General features: G+C 45.9%; 1 long non-coding RNA gene across 1 annotated transcript in view; it reads left to right on the top strand.

Annotated features, from left to right (window-relative positions):
- The first annotated feature begins 4,306 nt into the window (after window positions 1–4,306).
- LOC140411710 (uncharacterized) overlaps window positions 4,307–15,828 on the top strand; it is a 50,304-nt gene continuing 38,782 nt past the window's right edge. Inside the window, exon 1 of the long non-coding RNA XR_011940958.1 lies at window positions 4,307–4,418. This is a non-coding gene — a long non-coding RNA (uncharacterized lncRNA). The remainder of the gene's footprint in view (window positions 4,419–15,828) is intronic.

The following is a 15,828-nucleotide window of genomic DNA, read 5'->3' as shown; positions in this document are numbered from 1 at the left end:
CATCTATCTCATTAATATATATGTTCTCGGGGCAGCATGGTGGCACAGTGGTTAGCACTGCTGCCTCACGGCGCCGAGGTCCCAAGTTTGATCCCGGCCCTGGGTCACTGTCCCAGTTTGCACATTAATAATAATAATTGCTTCTTGTCACGAGTAGTCTTCAATTAAGTTACTGTGAAAAGCCCCTAGTCGCCATTTGCGTGGGTTTCGCCCCCACAACCCAAAGATGTGCAGGGTAGGTGGATTGCCCACGCTAAATTGTCCCTTCATTGGAAAAACTGAATTGGGCACCCTAAATTTATAAAAACAAATATATATATTTTCTATCCACCTCAATGCATAACCCCTAATCCCATGCATTTTAATTTTACACACTGATCTCTCATGTGGGGCTTTGTCAAAGGCCTTCTGAAAGTCCAAATATACCACACCCACTGGCTCCCCCTCGTCAACTATTCTTGTGGATCGTAGAATCCCTACAGTGCAGAAGAAGGCCATTTGACCCATTATGTCTGCACCAGTGCTTGGAAAGGTCACCCTACTTAAGTCCACGCCTCTACCCTAACCCCGTAATCCAGTAAACAGACCTGGGGCGTCATTCTCCGACCCCCCCCGCCGGGTCGGAGAATGGCCGTTGGCCGCCGTGAATCCCGCCCCCGCCGAAGTCTCCGCTCCCGGAGATTGGGCGGGGGCGGGAATCCGGCCGCGCCGGTTGGCGGGACCCCCCGCTGGATTCTCCGGCCCGGATGGGCCGAAGTCCCACCCAGGAATTGCCTGTCCCGCCGACGTAAATCAAACCTGGTATTTACCGGCGGGACCAGGCGGCGTGGGCGGGCTCCGGGGTACGGGGGGGGCGCGGGGCGATCTGACCCCGGGGGGTGCCCCCATGGTGGCCTGGCCCGCGATCAGGGCCCACCGATCCGCGGGCGGGCCTGTGCCGTGGGGGCACTCTTTCCCTTCCACCTCCGCCACGGCCTCCACCGTGGCGGAGGCGGAAGAGACTCTCCCCACTGCGCATGCGCGGGAAACTGACAGCGTCCGCTGACGCTCCCGCGCATGCGCTGGGAAACTGACAGCGGCCGCGGACGCTCCCGCGCAAGCGCCGCATTTCCGCGCCAGCTGGCGGGGCAACAAACGCCATTTCCGCCAGCTGGCGGGGCGGAAATCCCTCCGGCGTCGGCCTAGCCCCTCAATGTTGGGGCTAGGCCGCCAAAGATGCGGAGCCTTCCGCACCTTTGTGCCGGCGTGATGCCCGTCTGATTGGCGCCGGCTTTGGCGCCAGTCGGCTGGCATCCCGCCGTTGGGGGAGAATTTCGCCCCTGATCTTTTGGACACTAGGGGCAATTTAGCTTGGCCAATCCACCTGGCCTGCACAACTTTGGACTGTGGAAGGAAACCAGAGCACCCAGAGGAAACCCCTGCAAACATGGGGAGAATATAATAATAACAGCTTGCTGTCACAAGCAGGCTTCAATCAAGTTACTGTGAAAAGCCCCTAGTCGCCACATTCCAGCTCCTGTTCAGGGAGGCCGGTACGGGAATTCAACCCGCGCTGCCGGCCTTGTTCTGCATCACAAGCCAGCTGTTTAATTCACTATGCTAAACTAGCCCCTGCCCGTTGTGCAAAGTGCAAACTCCACACAGACAGTCACCCAAGGCCGGAATTAAACTTGGGTCCCTAGAGCTGTGAGTTAGCAGTGCTAATCACTGTGCCTAGGAACTATTCTTGTGAAACTTTTGTGCACTTGCCCCAATATCTTTAAATCCTACCTAATGTGCAATGCCCAAAACTGAGTGTAATATTGCAGCTGAGGCTGAATTGTTTCTTATGAAAGTTCAACATGACTTCCTTTCCTTTGTGCTCTAATTCCCTATCAATAAAACTTAGGTGTAATAATAGATGTGTAGTTTTAAATGAGTACAAACATGCATGTGATTTTAAATACTAACAACAATTTTGGACTGTGAATTGTGACACACTTACAATGCCAGATCGATTTGTTTACATGCAGTGTTATTAATAAAGAATCTTTCCATGAAATATCTATATTTGTGATTCCAATAATAGATAATATTCTAGTATTCCACAGGAATCATACATAGTAGTACAGAATTTTCAGTGGCTCATTGATCAGGAAAGGTTGTTCCAATCTTCCCAGAAAACCTTATTCACCTTCAGAAGAAACATTGGCTGTTATTTCACTCTTGTCACGCCCTCCCCCCTCCCACCTCCTCCCTCCCCCCTTTCACCGCCCTCCGGGATCTGGCAGCTAACCCCACAACCATTTAACGGTGGGAGGACTGTTTAGTGCCACAAGGGGGCTAAGCTATGAAATCTAACCATAGGAAACTACGAAGGTATGAAGGCACATTAGCTGTGGTACATTGAGAAAATGCATGAAAAGGTATGATGGTCGACAGACGACGGGTAGCATTCAAGGAATTAATCCATGGTTTGCAAATAACTTACATTCCTTAAGGGCAGAAAAACCCATCAAAAAAAGTGATCCAACCGTGGCTAACAAGAGAAATTGCAGAATGTATTAGATCATAGAAGAGGTTTATAGAGTTGCCAAAAGAGTAGTAAGTCTGAGGATTGGCAGCATTTTAGAATATGGGAAAGGAAGACTATTTTTGTTTTCTTTTATAAATTTAGAGTGCCCAATTCATTTTTTTTACCAATTAAGGGGCAATTTAGTGTGGCCAATCCACCTACCCTGCACAATTTTGGGTTGTGGGGACGAAACCCACGCAAACACGGGGAGAATGTGCAAACTCCACACGGACAGTGACCCAGAGCCGGGATTGAACCTGGGACCTCGGCCCTGTGAGGCAGCAGGCTAACTATTGCGCCACCGTGCTGGGAAAGTTAGATTAAGGGTGCAATCTAACCAAATTAAATCAGAGGCCGTTCTGATCGGGATTAGTGGGGTTGTTCCCGGCGCTTGTAGTGCCTGGAATGACTCCTCGCTCTAACTGCACTCTGTTGCTATTTTGGGCCCCGGTGGGGAACGATCCCCGAAGTCAAACTTAGCGGCATTCCCTGCATTAAGGAGCTCCGACGAATATTACTGTTTATTTATCATATTTGAATTAACTTAGTACAGCTTTCTTCTGATTGATTTTACCTCATTCTAAAAAGCATTACGATAACAACACTAGGAAAGTATGGGGGGAACTTTACCAGAGTTTTGCAAAGTGACAGACTCAGTTTTCTCAAAGAATCTTGAGCTTCTTTGCCAAAAAAGCATGAGTCGGCTTGGTTTACGCCATCACTCTGGACATGTTTTGGACACAAAGGGGCACAAACCTTGGAAACTGCTCCAAAGAGATTGGGTGCCATCTTTAAAAGTGCTGCAGCCTAACGACCCCCAGCCTCCCACCACCGACATTCATTGCTGGCAACCTGCATGGCAACCCCTCTCTGAGATTCATCGCTGGCAATCCGCCCCACCAACATTAATCACCAGCACTCACCCCACTTAGTGTCCACTCTCCCCACCACCCATGACACATCAACGGATTCCTCCCTTGAGGCTCCCACTAGGGCTCACCTTTGGCACTGCCCAAGCACAGGTTGGTACTGCCACGTTAGCAGTGCCAGTTTTGCCAACCTGTGCCAGGGGCATTGCCAGGACAATGCCGAGCAATGTAGCTCTACCCCCCTTGGGGCTGTACTTATCTCTGCACCCCTGGAGGGATCACGTCAACATGCCTAACATCACCTGAGATTGGCGTGGTATGAGTATCTAGTGGGAGGAGACACTAATAGTATTTAAATTCATCCAAATATATTTATCCGTGAATCTCGTGACATTGCTGGAAAAGGGCAGGGAAAATCGGAAAACACAATCTCTCTGGTGAGAATCACATTTCCTGTTTCTCGTGATATTTTCCGCCCATGCCATTAATCCGTGGATGGCAAGTGCGTGCTCAAGATCTTGGCCTAATTGGACATTGTCCTGGGAGCCAACACAGCTCTTGTTAAGTAATGAGTCATTAAATTGTGATAAATATAAGAAATGGTTATATTTTATGTTTGTAGCTGCAATGTTCTTAATAATGGCTTTAAGATACATACAGCCATGTCTGCTAAAGTTGTTGTTAAGGGGTAGTAAACATGAGGTGATCATTGATTTTAACGATTTGCTAGTTTACACATAGTGGGTTAATGGATATTGTTTTGGGTTTTTGAGAATCCCTGGGGTGTAGATAATTTATGAGGGATTGTGTTTTGGTCCTGGCTAACCAGGTCATGAGACATCTTGTGGGAGGAGACAGTAGAATGCCTTTTTCTTATGGTAGAGGTGATAGGTCTGTCTCTAGTTTCAGTTTGTTGTAGGATTTTAAGTTGAAGTGAAGTGTCTTGAGTTGGCTCCTGACAGGTTCTCTCCAAGGTTTGGCACAGGGAAAAGCAGGTAAACCTGATTGTTAAATTTATTTACAAGTGACCTTTTCCACTTGTAAACCAAACAAAGTTTTTTCTTTTATTTAAGAACTGTTTTAAACTGTTAACTGTAGAGCTACTACTTTGTTGCTAATATGATTGATTTGTGTTTGAATTAAAGTTTGTTTTAACACAAACTATACCTATTGGTCAGTGTTATCACTCCTGTTGTGCAGTCACCTATCCTCACAGTATTCCAAATTGCAAATAGTTGGGTTCTCATCCTGCATTCTAAAAAAATGCTGAAATATTTGCATATCTTGAAACGGGTTGGGTGGCATGGTATTTAGCACTTCTGCCTCACAGCGTCAGGAACCTGGGTTCAATTCTGGCCTTGGGTGCATGGAGTTTGCATATTCTCCTCATGTCTGTGTAGGGTTTCCTCTGGGTGCTCCGGTTTCCCCCCACAGTCCAAAGATGTGCAGGTTAGGTGAATTGGCCATGCTAAATTGCCCCTTTGTGTCCAAAACATGTGCAGTTAGGTGGATTTACGGGGATAGGGCAGGGGAGTGGGCCTTGGTAGGGTGCTCTTTTGGAGGGTCGCTGTAGACCTTATGGGCCGAATGGCCTCCTTGGGAATGTCTCTCCCTTCACACTCCCCTGAGGGTGGGTTGCTTGTTTTCACCTTCACCTTGGAAAGTGGACTTGCATTTTTAAGTAGTTTATTCTGTCTCATTTACTTCTAGTCAGTTCTAGAAGGTTGATATTATTTTTCAAAAGTAAAGGGGCATGGCCTTGTGATGGTATAATGTTTAAGAACACATTATATCATTATGGTGAAGTATTGAGTGAACTTGTGGACATTATTGTGAATGACTATGATCAAAATACTATTAGATGAACGAGGAAAGTTAGAGCAATTTAGGTTATGCTTTCAAGATCATGGAGCATCACTTTATAGTCATACTGACTTTTCTTATCTTAGAAAAACTTGACATATGCCTGAAAAGTGAAATCTTAATGGAGAGGGAGTGGAGACAGTCAGTGTAGTTATGTACTGCTAGGTTGTGGCAGAGCTTTGATATGTTTATTATGAACAAATAGAGACACTCTTGTCAGGTGTTTAGAAACAGTAATGGAGGCAATTGAACCTGGCAAAGATGAATTGGAGTACAAACTCTGAAACAGGGATACTAAGTTATGGATTACAGGCTGATATAATCACACAAGATATCTTGAGGGCTTAGTTAGAGGTTGCGTTAAGGTATTTGGTTTGTCTATTAACAACCACTTTAAACTTCAGTGCATGTTACATAGTAGCAGAAACATATTTTTAAAGGGTAATTCTTCCTTCATGTTTAATGAGCTTCAGTCAGCAGGGGGCTGCATAATGCAATCACCCACTGAGTGGACCTTTGACCTGGGGTTCATTAATACTGACAGGAAGTGCCCTGCCCAATAACTCCACTCAGTCTGGAATTTATTAAGTGGAAGAAGTATTTATTTGAGGATCACTATTTCTAACCTTCAGTTGTATTTCCAAGAATGCTTTTAATCTTGTCATATACAACCATGGAGAAAGAGTTCCTAAGTGTTACAGAAAGCAGTTTTGGATTTCGGAAAACTATTTGTTTGAAATGCCTGCTATCAAGAGCTGCTTTTTTTGAACCTAATAAATTAATGTCAGCCGAAAGTAGAAATCTGAATTGACCTGGAAATAGGGTCAGATGGCTCTCTTTAAAAGCTTGCCTTTGACCATTTAAGATGACAAGTTTTAAAATGTTACCTTATTTCATCCAAAATTTGTATTTCTTAGTCTGAAATCATCATCAGAAAGTCCAGAAATGAGTGACTCCAGCCCCATCATTAAGATGCTCCCCTCTTGTTGGCTCGCTTTTCCTGAAGATGATGATTCTTTCTGAGGGTCACTTACATAGACCCCCATCCATAAATGCCTTCTACAAATGGTCATCGTTCATGTATAAATTGAAGAGAAAGGGATACATTTCTTTCCTAATCCCTGTGCTGTTCCCACATCACCCATTGCTACTGCAAAAGCAAATTCCTGCGGATGCTGTGTCACTCTGTCAATCGTGAGGGATTGTGGAACATACTCCTCAAATCCGGCTGGCCGCAGAAACTTGCCACATTTTCCGCCTGCTCCACGATGAAATGCAAGCTGTGATCCTTGTTTTGTTACCTGTGTGGTATGTAACATGTGCTACTCAATCCTTGGTTAATGATGAGGTCTTCTGAATCTCGATGAAGAAGACTCAAACTCATCCAGTAGTGACAAAAGGTTTATTGAGTAACTATAACAATAATTGCATGAGTTCTTTACTTTAACTTTGATACTAGTGATAAGGTTAACAAGATCTAACTACAGTAACTATACGTAACTCCACTAGCCATCTGAACTAATCTGATACTGCCCTGGTCATAGTGCACCCAAGAGAGAGAGGAACACAATGTGGTTGCTTTTTATACCCCTGTTGGTCCAGCCCTCTAGTGATCATGTGGTGCTACTGGTTACACATTAACCCCTTATGTACATGCACATACAGAGATCACTACATCCCCCTTTTTTTTCTTGTGTAACATATTTTCTGTATGTTGTAAAGAAAATTGAACAAACATAATGGATGCAGTTTGCAACTGGATTATGTAAAATCAATGAGTTAATCAGTCAAATGTTAATACATTTAGTCTCTTAGATTTTTCTTCTCGTTTGCTTGAAACAGGGAGACAAATGATGTTATGTACAAGTTGTGATGATATTGATGATTATACAAAGCCAAATAATATTTATGAGTCCAATCTTAATAAAAACAATTGTGAGTCTAAACTTTATGAATTTGTTCGGTTGAGTTGCTGTCTTCTTCTGTTGTCGAAGTGGTGATGTTGATGTCGTCATTTCTTTGTGAGCGTCGGCAGTGTTCTTGCGTTTGAGGGACCAACAAGTCATCATGAGGAGTTTGAATGGTCGAATCACTTCATTGTCTGATTTAGACTTTCCTTTTTTTTCTCCATGCTTTGTGGTAGCGATTCTGTGTTACACCGTTGTCTGACCTGGATTTCTTCATGTGCTTGCGGTATTGATTCTGTATGTCAGCTTTGTTGTCTGTCCTGGACTTTTTCCTGTGCTTGCGGTATTGATCTAGTGTGCCATCTGCCTTGGAAGCTGGTGTGCTTGCTGGTTCTGGAGCAGTTGTGAATTTGTGAGATTTTTTTGTCATGCCATGGCATGTTTGTAGTCTTGTCATTGTTTTGCAGTGTGCTGTGGCATTGTCCTTCATGTGCAGAGTTGTACAATGTTGTACAGGTCGTTGTTTCATTGTTGTTGTTTCTGTCATTTCTGTCTTTGTTGTTTTCATTGTCATTCTTGTTGTTGTTTTTGTCGTGCTTGTTGTTTCTTTTTTTGTTTGTTTTCACTGTTCTTGTTGTTTTTCTTCTCGTGTGTGTTGTTTCTGTTTTTGTTGTTTTGGCGCTGTTCTTGTCATGTTTCTTGTTGTGCTTGTTGTTTCTATTATGCTTCTTGTTGTCTTTGTTGTTGCTGTTGTTATTGTTTCTGCTGTGCGTCTTGCGGTGTTTGTTGGTCTTGTTGCCTCAATGAATGTTCCATGAGGATGATTTAAGTCATTTTCACAGTTATTGGTGTCAGTGTCCATTGTGGTATCTGTTACATTGAGTGTTTCTTCTTGAGAATTGTGAGAATGATCTGATGTTGCATTGATGTTGGTGACATCAGTCATTTGTGGTGGATTTGATTCTTCCTCTTTGCTTCCTTGGTACTCAACTTCTAGAGTTATTTCTGGTTCACTTGAATCATCATTGATTTCTTTGTGCTCCTCTTCTGGAGTCAAAATCTTCAAGATTTCTATTGACGTGGTCTCTCTGGACTCTTGGTGCTCCTCTTCTGGAGTCAAAATCTTCAGGATTTCATTTGACGTAGTCTCTCTGGACTCATGAGTAGCCCTCCTCTGATTGTTGAGTGCTTCTGTGCAGACGAGCTGAGATCTGTCAGTCTCGCTGTGATCCTGCACATCCTGTATGGGAATTGTGATTTCTTCATCACTTGTCTCACATAGGTAGGTAGGTATACATTCAGTGTCTTCTTGTTGATTAAGTGAACTGGGTAAACTTCCATAGTCTTCTTCTGGTGGCTCAAATAAGCTGGGTAGACTGTCATAGTCTTCTCCTGGTGGCTCAAATAAGCTGGGTAGACTGTCATAGTCTTCTTCTGGTGGCTCAAATAAGCTTGATAGACCTTCATGGTCATGTTCATGCATGGATTTCGCTATGGAGTTTTGAGTTGCTTCCATTTTGGAGTCTATCAATGGGCTTTCTGTGGAGGATTGTATCGCTCTCTGTGTGGAGTCTTTCATCGCTCTCTGTGTGGAGTTGTGCAGTGGTCTCGCTATGGAGTCTTTCATCGCTCTCTGTGTGGAGTTGTGCAGTGGTCTCGCTATGGAGTTTTTCATCGCTCTCTGTGTGGCGTTGTCTTTTCTTGGGTATTTGACAAGTTGCTGTCATCCAATGTATTGACGACCTGCTATGGCATCATGGTATTGTATCTACCATGAGTAGAGCTGTGTTGAGCTGTGCAACCGTGTTGCTGATGCTGTGATCAGCAGATCCGATTAACTCAGCCACGTCTGAGTAGTATTGTGTGTATTGTTCGATAGACAAATCATCTCTTTTTGTTTAGGAGTTGTCATTGTGCTCTTCACTTTGGGTGGTGCAGACTGCTTGTTCCAGGGTGTTGTGAAAGTTATTTTCAATTGCTGGTGTAAGTTTAGACATTGTTCTGTCTTTTGAGGTAAGAAAATTGAGTTTTGCAGCTTTAAATTTCTTATTTTCAATTTTTGTGCATTCCCTTTTTAAGTGAGCGTGGTCCGGGTCCTCTGACGTCATGCCGCTCATGATGTCATGCGCAGGGCTCGATTGCGCATGCGCAATCCGAGTTTCCTTTACTGTGCGCTCTTTTCGCAACTGCGCATGCGCGGCTTCTTGCGCATGCGCAGAACACTGTTTCGCCGGTTTGCGTTTTTAGGGTAGTGCGCATGTGTGTACTGGCAGGAACACTCTCGCTCAAGATGGCTGCCAATCAAAAAGTGCTGTTGCATCGAGTGAGATTCTGCTTCTGCCTCGTGGTGAATATTCGTGTCATTTTTACGGATTTTGTTTTCTAGACAATAATTCTGTCTTTGCAAAGACTAAAACTATTGATTTTGTTTTTGTTCATATGCAAGGCATTTTTGTATAGCGATTTCTAATGTTAAATACTTTTTTTCCCTCAAATGTTTTTCAGATAGTCCATAAATTAATTGATCCAATATCATAGCATCTCTGAAATTGGCATAATTACAGCCTTGTGCTAGTACCTGGAGGTTTGTAATAAAATCAGTGATGGGCTCACTGTTTCTCTGGCATCTATGCCAAAAGATAAATCTTTCCAGCATCTCACCAGACTGACTTTTACAGTGTTCTTCAAATTTTGCAATAATCACTTTAAATTTAGTTTTGTCTTCACCTTCCAACAAATTAAGGGAGTTATAGATCTCTATAGCTTCATGTCCTGCTCTTCCAAGTGGTATTGCTATTTTCCTTTCTTCAGAGACCGTGTTTAAATTAATAGCTGCCATATATACTTGGAACTTTTGTATAAACATTTTCCAGCTATTACTTAAGTTACCGTCAGTTTTCAGCTGCATTGATACTTGAACGTGATCCATCAAATCGTTTAGTTGTCGAGGATCCAACTGCTGCAACGTCTTCCACAGTCGAATATCCAGTCTGAATTTTCTTCTCCTTTTTTGTCTAACCTAATGTAACTAGTTCTGTTAAAGCCAACACGCCTGGTACCATGTTTTGTTACCTGTGTGGTAGGTAACATGTGCTACTCAATCCTTGGTTAATGATGAGGTCTTCTGAATCGCGATGAAGAAGACTCGAACTCGTCCAGCAGTAACAAAAGGTTTACTGTGTAACTATAACAATAATTGCATGAGTTCTTTACTTTAACTTTGATACAAGTGATAAGGTTTACAAGATCTAACTACAGTAACTCTACGTAATTCCACTAGCCATCTGAACTAATCTGATACTGCCCTGGTCATACTGCACCCAAGAGAGAGAGAGAGTTACAATGTGATTGCTTTTGTAACCCCTGTTGGTCCAGCCCTCTCGTGATCGTGTGGTGCTACTGATTACACATTAACCCCTTATGTACATGCACATACAGAGATCACTACAATCCTCACCAACGGAACCACCACAGAGACAATACTTGTGCAAACTGGGGTCAAACAGGGCTGCGTCTTTGCACCAATGCTCTTCTCCATCACAGCAACCCTCCACCCCATAACTCTGAAGCTGCCCACTGAAGTGGAGCTAACTTACTGGGCAAGGGGGAAACTGTTTGACCTCCGATGCTTCCAGGCCAGAAACAAGACCACCCCAACCTCTGTCATTGAACTGCGGTACGCAGATGACACCTGTATGTGCGCTCACTCAGAGGCTGAACTACAAAACATTGTCGACACATTCACTGAGGCATATGAAAGAATGGGCCTCAGACTAAACATCCGGAAAACAAAGGTTCTCAACCAACCCGCTTTTGCCACACAAAACTGTCCCCCAACCATCAATATCCACGACGAGCCCCTGGACAATGTAAATAATTTCCCATACCTCTGGAACCTCCTCTCAGAGAGAGCAGACATCGACGATGAAATCCAGCATCGACTCCAATGCAACAGTGCAGCGACTCCAATGCAACAGTGCAGTGTTCGGACGCCTGAGGAACAGAGTGTTTGAAGACTGAGTCCTCAAATCTAGTACCAAGCTCATGGTCTACAGAGCAGCCGCAGTCCCCACCCTCCTGTATGCATCAGAAACATGGACAATGTACAGCAGACACCTCAAAACGGCAAAGTTGCCTCCGCAAAGTCCTGCAAATCCACTGACAGGATAGGTGTACCAATGTGAGGGTCCTCTCCCAGGCCAATATCCCTAGTATTGAGGAACCGGTCATGTTTGACCATCCACATTGCCCGCAGGCCTGACACAAGGGCCGGGAACCTCCGGCCCTCCGCTGGTCGGACAATAGCCGGGGGTCGGCGTGAATTCTCCGGCGCCAGTTTTCGGGCGGGAGCGGGGATCACGCCACGCCGGTTGGGGGCCGTTGGTAGCGGTCACCCTGGCCGCCTGTTTATGGCCAGTCCCGCCGGCGTGAAATGGACATGGTCCCACATGGTGGGACCTGGCTGGGAGGCCATCTAGTGGAGTCCTCAGGTGGGCGCTGGGGGGGTCCAACCCCGGGGGGGGCCCCACGCTGGCCTGGCCCGCGATTGGGGCCCACCGATCTACAGGCGGCCTGTGCCGTGGGGGCACTGATTCCTTCCGCTACGGCCTATGTAGGGCTCCGCCATGGCCGGCGTGGAGAAGAATCCCACTGCGCATGCGCAAGAACACGGCGGTGGTTCTGCGCATACGCGGGACCACGGCGACCCTTCGCCGCCGGTTGGCATGGCGCCAACCCCTCCGCCACCGGCCAGGCCCCCGGAAATGCGGAGGATTCCACAACTTCCGGGTGGCCCGACGCCGGACCAGTTCGCGCCGTTCTTGGCGTCGGGCCATCGCGCCAAGTGCGGGAGAATCCCACCCAAGACTCCCGAAACAAGTGCTTTGCTCCGAGCTCCGCAATGGCAAGCGATCACTAGGAGGGCAGAGCAAAAGCACTCCCTGAATAAATGCGACATCTCCATCGACACATGGGAATCGCTTGCCTTAGTACGCTCAAACTGGAGAAGATGTATACGTGAAGGCGCCAATCAAGTCGAGCGTCGTGGGGTGGAACACGCAGAGGCCAAGCATATACAGCGGAAGGAGAGCGCAGAATCTGGAGCATCCCACCCTCCTCATCAAGCACTACCTACCAAACCTGAGGCAGAGTCTCTGGGTCCAGGATTGGAATATTCAGCCATCGCAGAAGCCACCTCTCCGGAGTGGAAGCGAGTCGTCCTCGACACAGAGAGGTACAGCCCAAGACAGGCTAATATTTAAGCAAAATATTGTGGGAGCAAATCTGAAATTAAAACAGAAAATTCTGGAATGACATGGTAGCATCTGTGGAGAGAAACAGTTAATTTTTCAGATCTGATGAAGGATCATCAACTTGGAAAGTTAACTCTGGGCGGAATTCTCCTCCCCACGCCGGGTGGGAGAATCGCCGGCGCGCCACGCGTGTCCCGCCACACTGCCCCGACGCCCGCACGCGATTCTCCCACCCCCCGCAAACCGGCGCGGCGAGAATCAAATGGGATCTGGCCCGCGTTCGGTGCCCACCGATCGGCGGGCCGGCCTCTCTGAAGGAGGACCTCCTTTTCTCCGCCGCCCTGCAAGATCCATCTGACATCTTCTTGCGGGGCAGCCTCGGGGAGGATGGCAACCACGCCTGCGCGGGTGACGCCAGTTATGCGGCGCCGGCCGCATCATTTATGCGGCGCCGCCTTTACATGGCGCCAATACCCGCCGTGCGTAAATGACGCGACGCCGCTCCTAGCCCCCCGGGGGTGGGAGAATAGGGGGCTGGGAGCTGGTTCCGATGCCGGAGTGAAACATTCCGGTTTTCACTTCGGCGTCAGCACTTAGACTCCCAATGAGAGAATTGCGCCCTCTGTTTCTCTCTTCACGTGTTGCCTGCCCTCCGGAGTATTTCGGCATTTCCTGTTTGCCTGTGTTTATTTGTGCTGTGATATTACGGGGATTACTTGCACATGTGCAGAGTTAATCTCAGTGTCAGAGTGCCAGATGCTGCACTGAAATGAACAAGTTAGCTTGACACAGGCTGCAATTTGACTTGTGGTTGTGGTAAATTGCTGTGGCTTTGACCTGCATCACTTGGCAAAGTGATTCCATTTGTCATTACGGCACGTTGGATTGAGAGTCAGATTATCACCCAACTGATTACCTGTGCTGTGAGGGGCTTCCTGCACAAAATCTTTAAAAAACTGGTTTTAAATATAGCATTTAAATAAACTCATTAACTTCATTTATTTTTGATTTATTATGGATTATAACAAGACGCGGGTTTTCTCTGTGGGAGGTTTGGTCCCTCTGCAGATGCAGTAATTTCTCTACCTTGATATCATTGCAGAGCTTTAAAAATCCACCCACTGCTAATCAATGTGCTAACACTCATTCAAAGGTGATGGGAATAGGCAAGTTTCCAAAACTGGGTTTCATTTAATGATAATCTTTATTGTCACAAGTCGGCTTACATTAACACCGCAATGAAGTTACTGTGGAAAGCCCCCAGTCGCCACATTCCGGCACCTGTTCGGGTTCACTGAGGGAGAATTCAGAATGTCTAATTCACCTAACAAGCACGTCTTTCAGGACTTGTGGGAGGAAACCAGAGCCTCTGAAGGAAACCCACGCAGACACGGGACGAACGTGCAGACTCTGCGCAGACAGTGACCCAAGCCGGGAATTGAACCTATATAATATAATAATTAGGAAATAGAAAAATTCCATCCTGTTGCCGGTATCATGAGCAGTTGCGCATGCACCGATGTTTGGGTCGCGTGCGCATGGGCAACTGTTCGTTTCTTTTAAAATTTAGAGTACCCAATTAAGGGGCAATTTAGCGTGGCCAATGCACCTAATCTGCACATCTTTGGGTTGTGGGGCTGAGACCCACGCAGACACGGGGAGAATGTGCAAACTCCACACGGACAGTGACCCAGAGCCGGGATCGAACCCGGGTTCTCAGTGCCGTGAGGCAGCAGTGCTAACCTCTGTGCCACCGTGCCAACCCCGAGCAATTGTTCGTACTGCACTGCCAGAAAGAGGCAGGATTACAGTGTTTCTGTTTTTATTTCACCCCTGTGATTGCTGACCTAAGCCTACACTGCAACCAGATTACCTCAATTTTAAAATTCTCACCCTTGTGTTTCCCCTCCCGATTCCTGTTCCATATTTCAGCCCTGAAGCAGTTCAGGATTTCTGCAATCCTCCAATTCTGGTCTCTTGTGCAGTGTTGATTACTTTCTCCCCAGTTACAACATGAAAGAGTGGGCTAGATTCCCCCATTCAGCTTCAATGCTGGGCGCTGTGTCGACCTAACACTACTTGCCCATTTCTTCCAGGATCTTCCGATCCTGGGTGTAAGAGAAATAGGCAACGCAGCGTCTCCTGTCTAACTCTAGTGAGCATAGAGTCCTTGCATACATCTCTGTCATACGTCCAATCTTCATCGATCTGCGGACCTGAAGATTTAGGCAATTAACTCTACTTAACTGTTCACAGATTCTTCCTGACCTGCCAAGTATTTCCAGAATGTTCTGCTTTTATTCCAGATCTCCAGCATCTGCTGCATTTGGCTTTTGTACTAAGTTTAAGAAATTATTTGATTGAAACTTTTAAAATTTTGAAAGAAATTGACGAGGTCAATAAAGGGAAATATTTTCCACCGGTCTGGAAATTTAGGGCAAGGATGAGACAACCTTAAAATTGGAGCCATGACATTTAGAAGTCAGAAAAATACTTCTTGCCAAAAAGTGATGGAATTGTGGAAATTTCTTCCATAATAAACAGCGATGAGTAAATTTAAATCTGACATCAATAGATTTTGGTTATCGGAGCGGATTGAGAGATGTGAAGCCAATATGGGTGGATGGAGTTAACATATTGATCACTCATGTTCCCATTGTTTGGTAGATAATGTGAAAGGGGCTGAATGGCTTACTTCTGTTCCTAAGGCCATACATTTCAGTTGAGTAGCACATGTACTTTCGGCAATACAGGTGTCACTTCGGGACCAAGATGGCATCCATGTCATGCGCACATACCTCTGGTGTAAGCTGCCCGAGACTCAATTTTGGATAGGTTTTTCATGCCAGCACTGGGAATATGTCCAATTCCAATTCTCTCCTCGTACCTTGTGGTGCACAAAGGCAAACCTTTGTCTGTTTCCATTACTGGTAATTCCAGGAACAAGTTACCAGGGGTTTGGAGCTCAAGGGCGCCACTTCACGTGAAGCATGGTTGACCAATAGTCACTCCCGTTCTTACTGTCAGCTATTGGTGTGTTTGAAGGATTAGTAGATTGACACACTCAACCTGTTTGAGAATCTGAGTGGGCATTTCATGATATCCTCCGGAATGGAATGCTGATTTGACTCCATTTGCCATTTTCCACCTAAACACTTCAGTTGATGCCACCTCTTAACATTGCACAGCTGGACTTCAGAAAGGACCCTCACTAGGGCTGTTTAAAAGGATCATCAACCACTTACAGATAAGTTTCTGATTAACTTCTACTGACTGTTGCTGCACTAATAAAAATGTTTAGAGGTTCTTACTGCTGCCTAAGGTTGGTCAAGTCTACAGTAAGTGGAGTTCAATATGGTAAAACCCTTGGTTCCCACTTCTGC

The sequence above is a fragment of the Scyliorhinus torazame genome, chromosome 4 (assembly GCF_047496885.1).
Source record: "Scyliorhinus torazame isolate Kashiwa2021f chromosome 4, sScyTor2.1, whole genome shotgun sequence".
In the NCBI taxonomy this organism is placed as follows: domain Eukaryota; kingdom Metazoa; phylum Chordata; class Chondrichthyes; order Carcharhiniformes; family Scyliorhinidae; genus Scyliorhinus; species Scyliorhinus torazame.
Note: the sequence above shows the minus strand (reverse complement) of the source record. Positions and strands in the feature narration are given on the sequence as shown.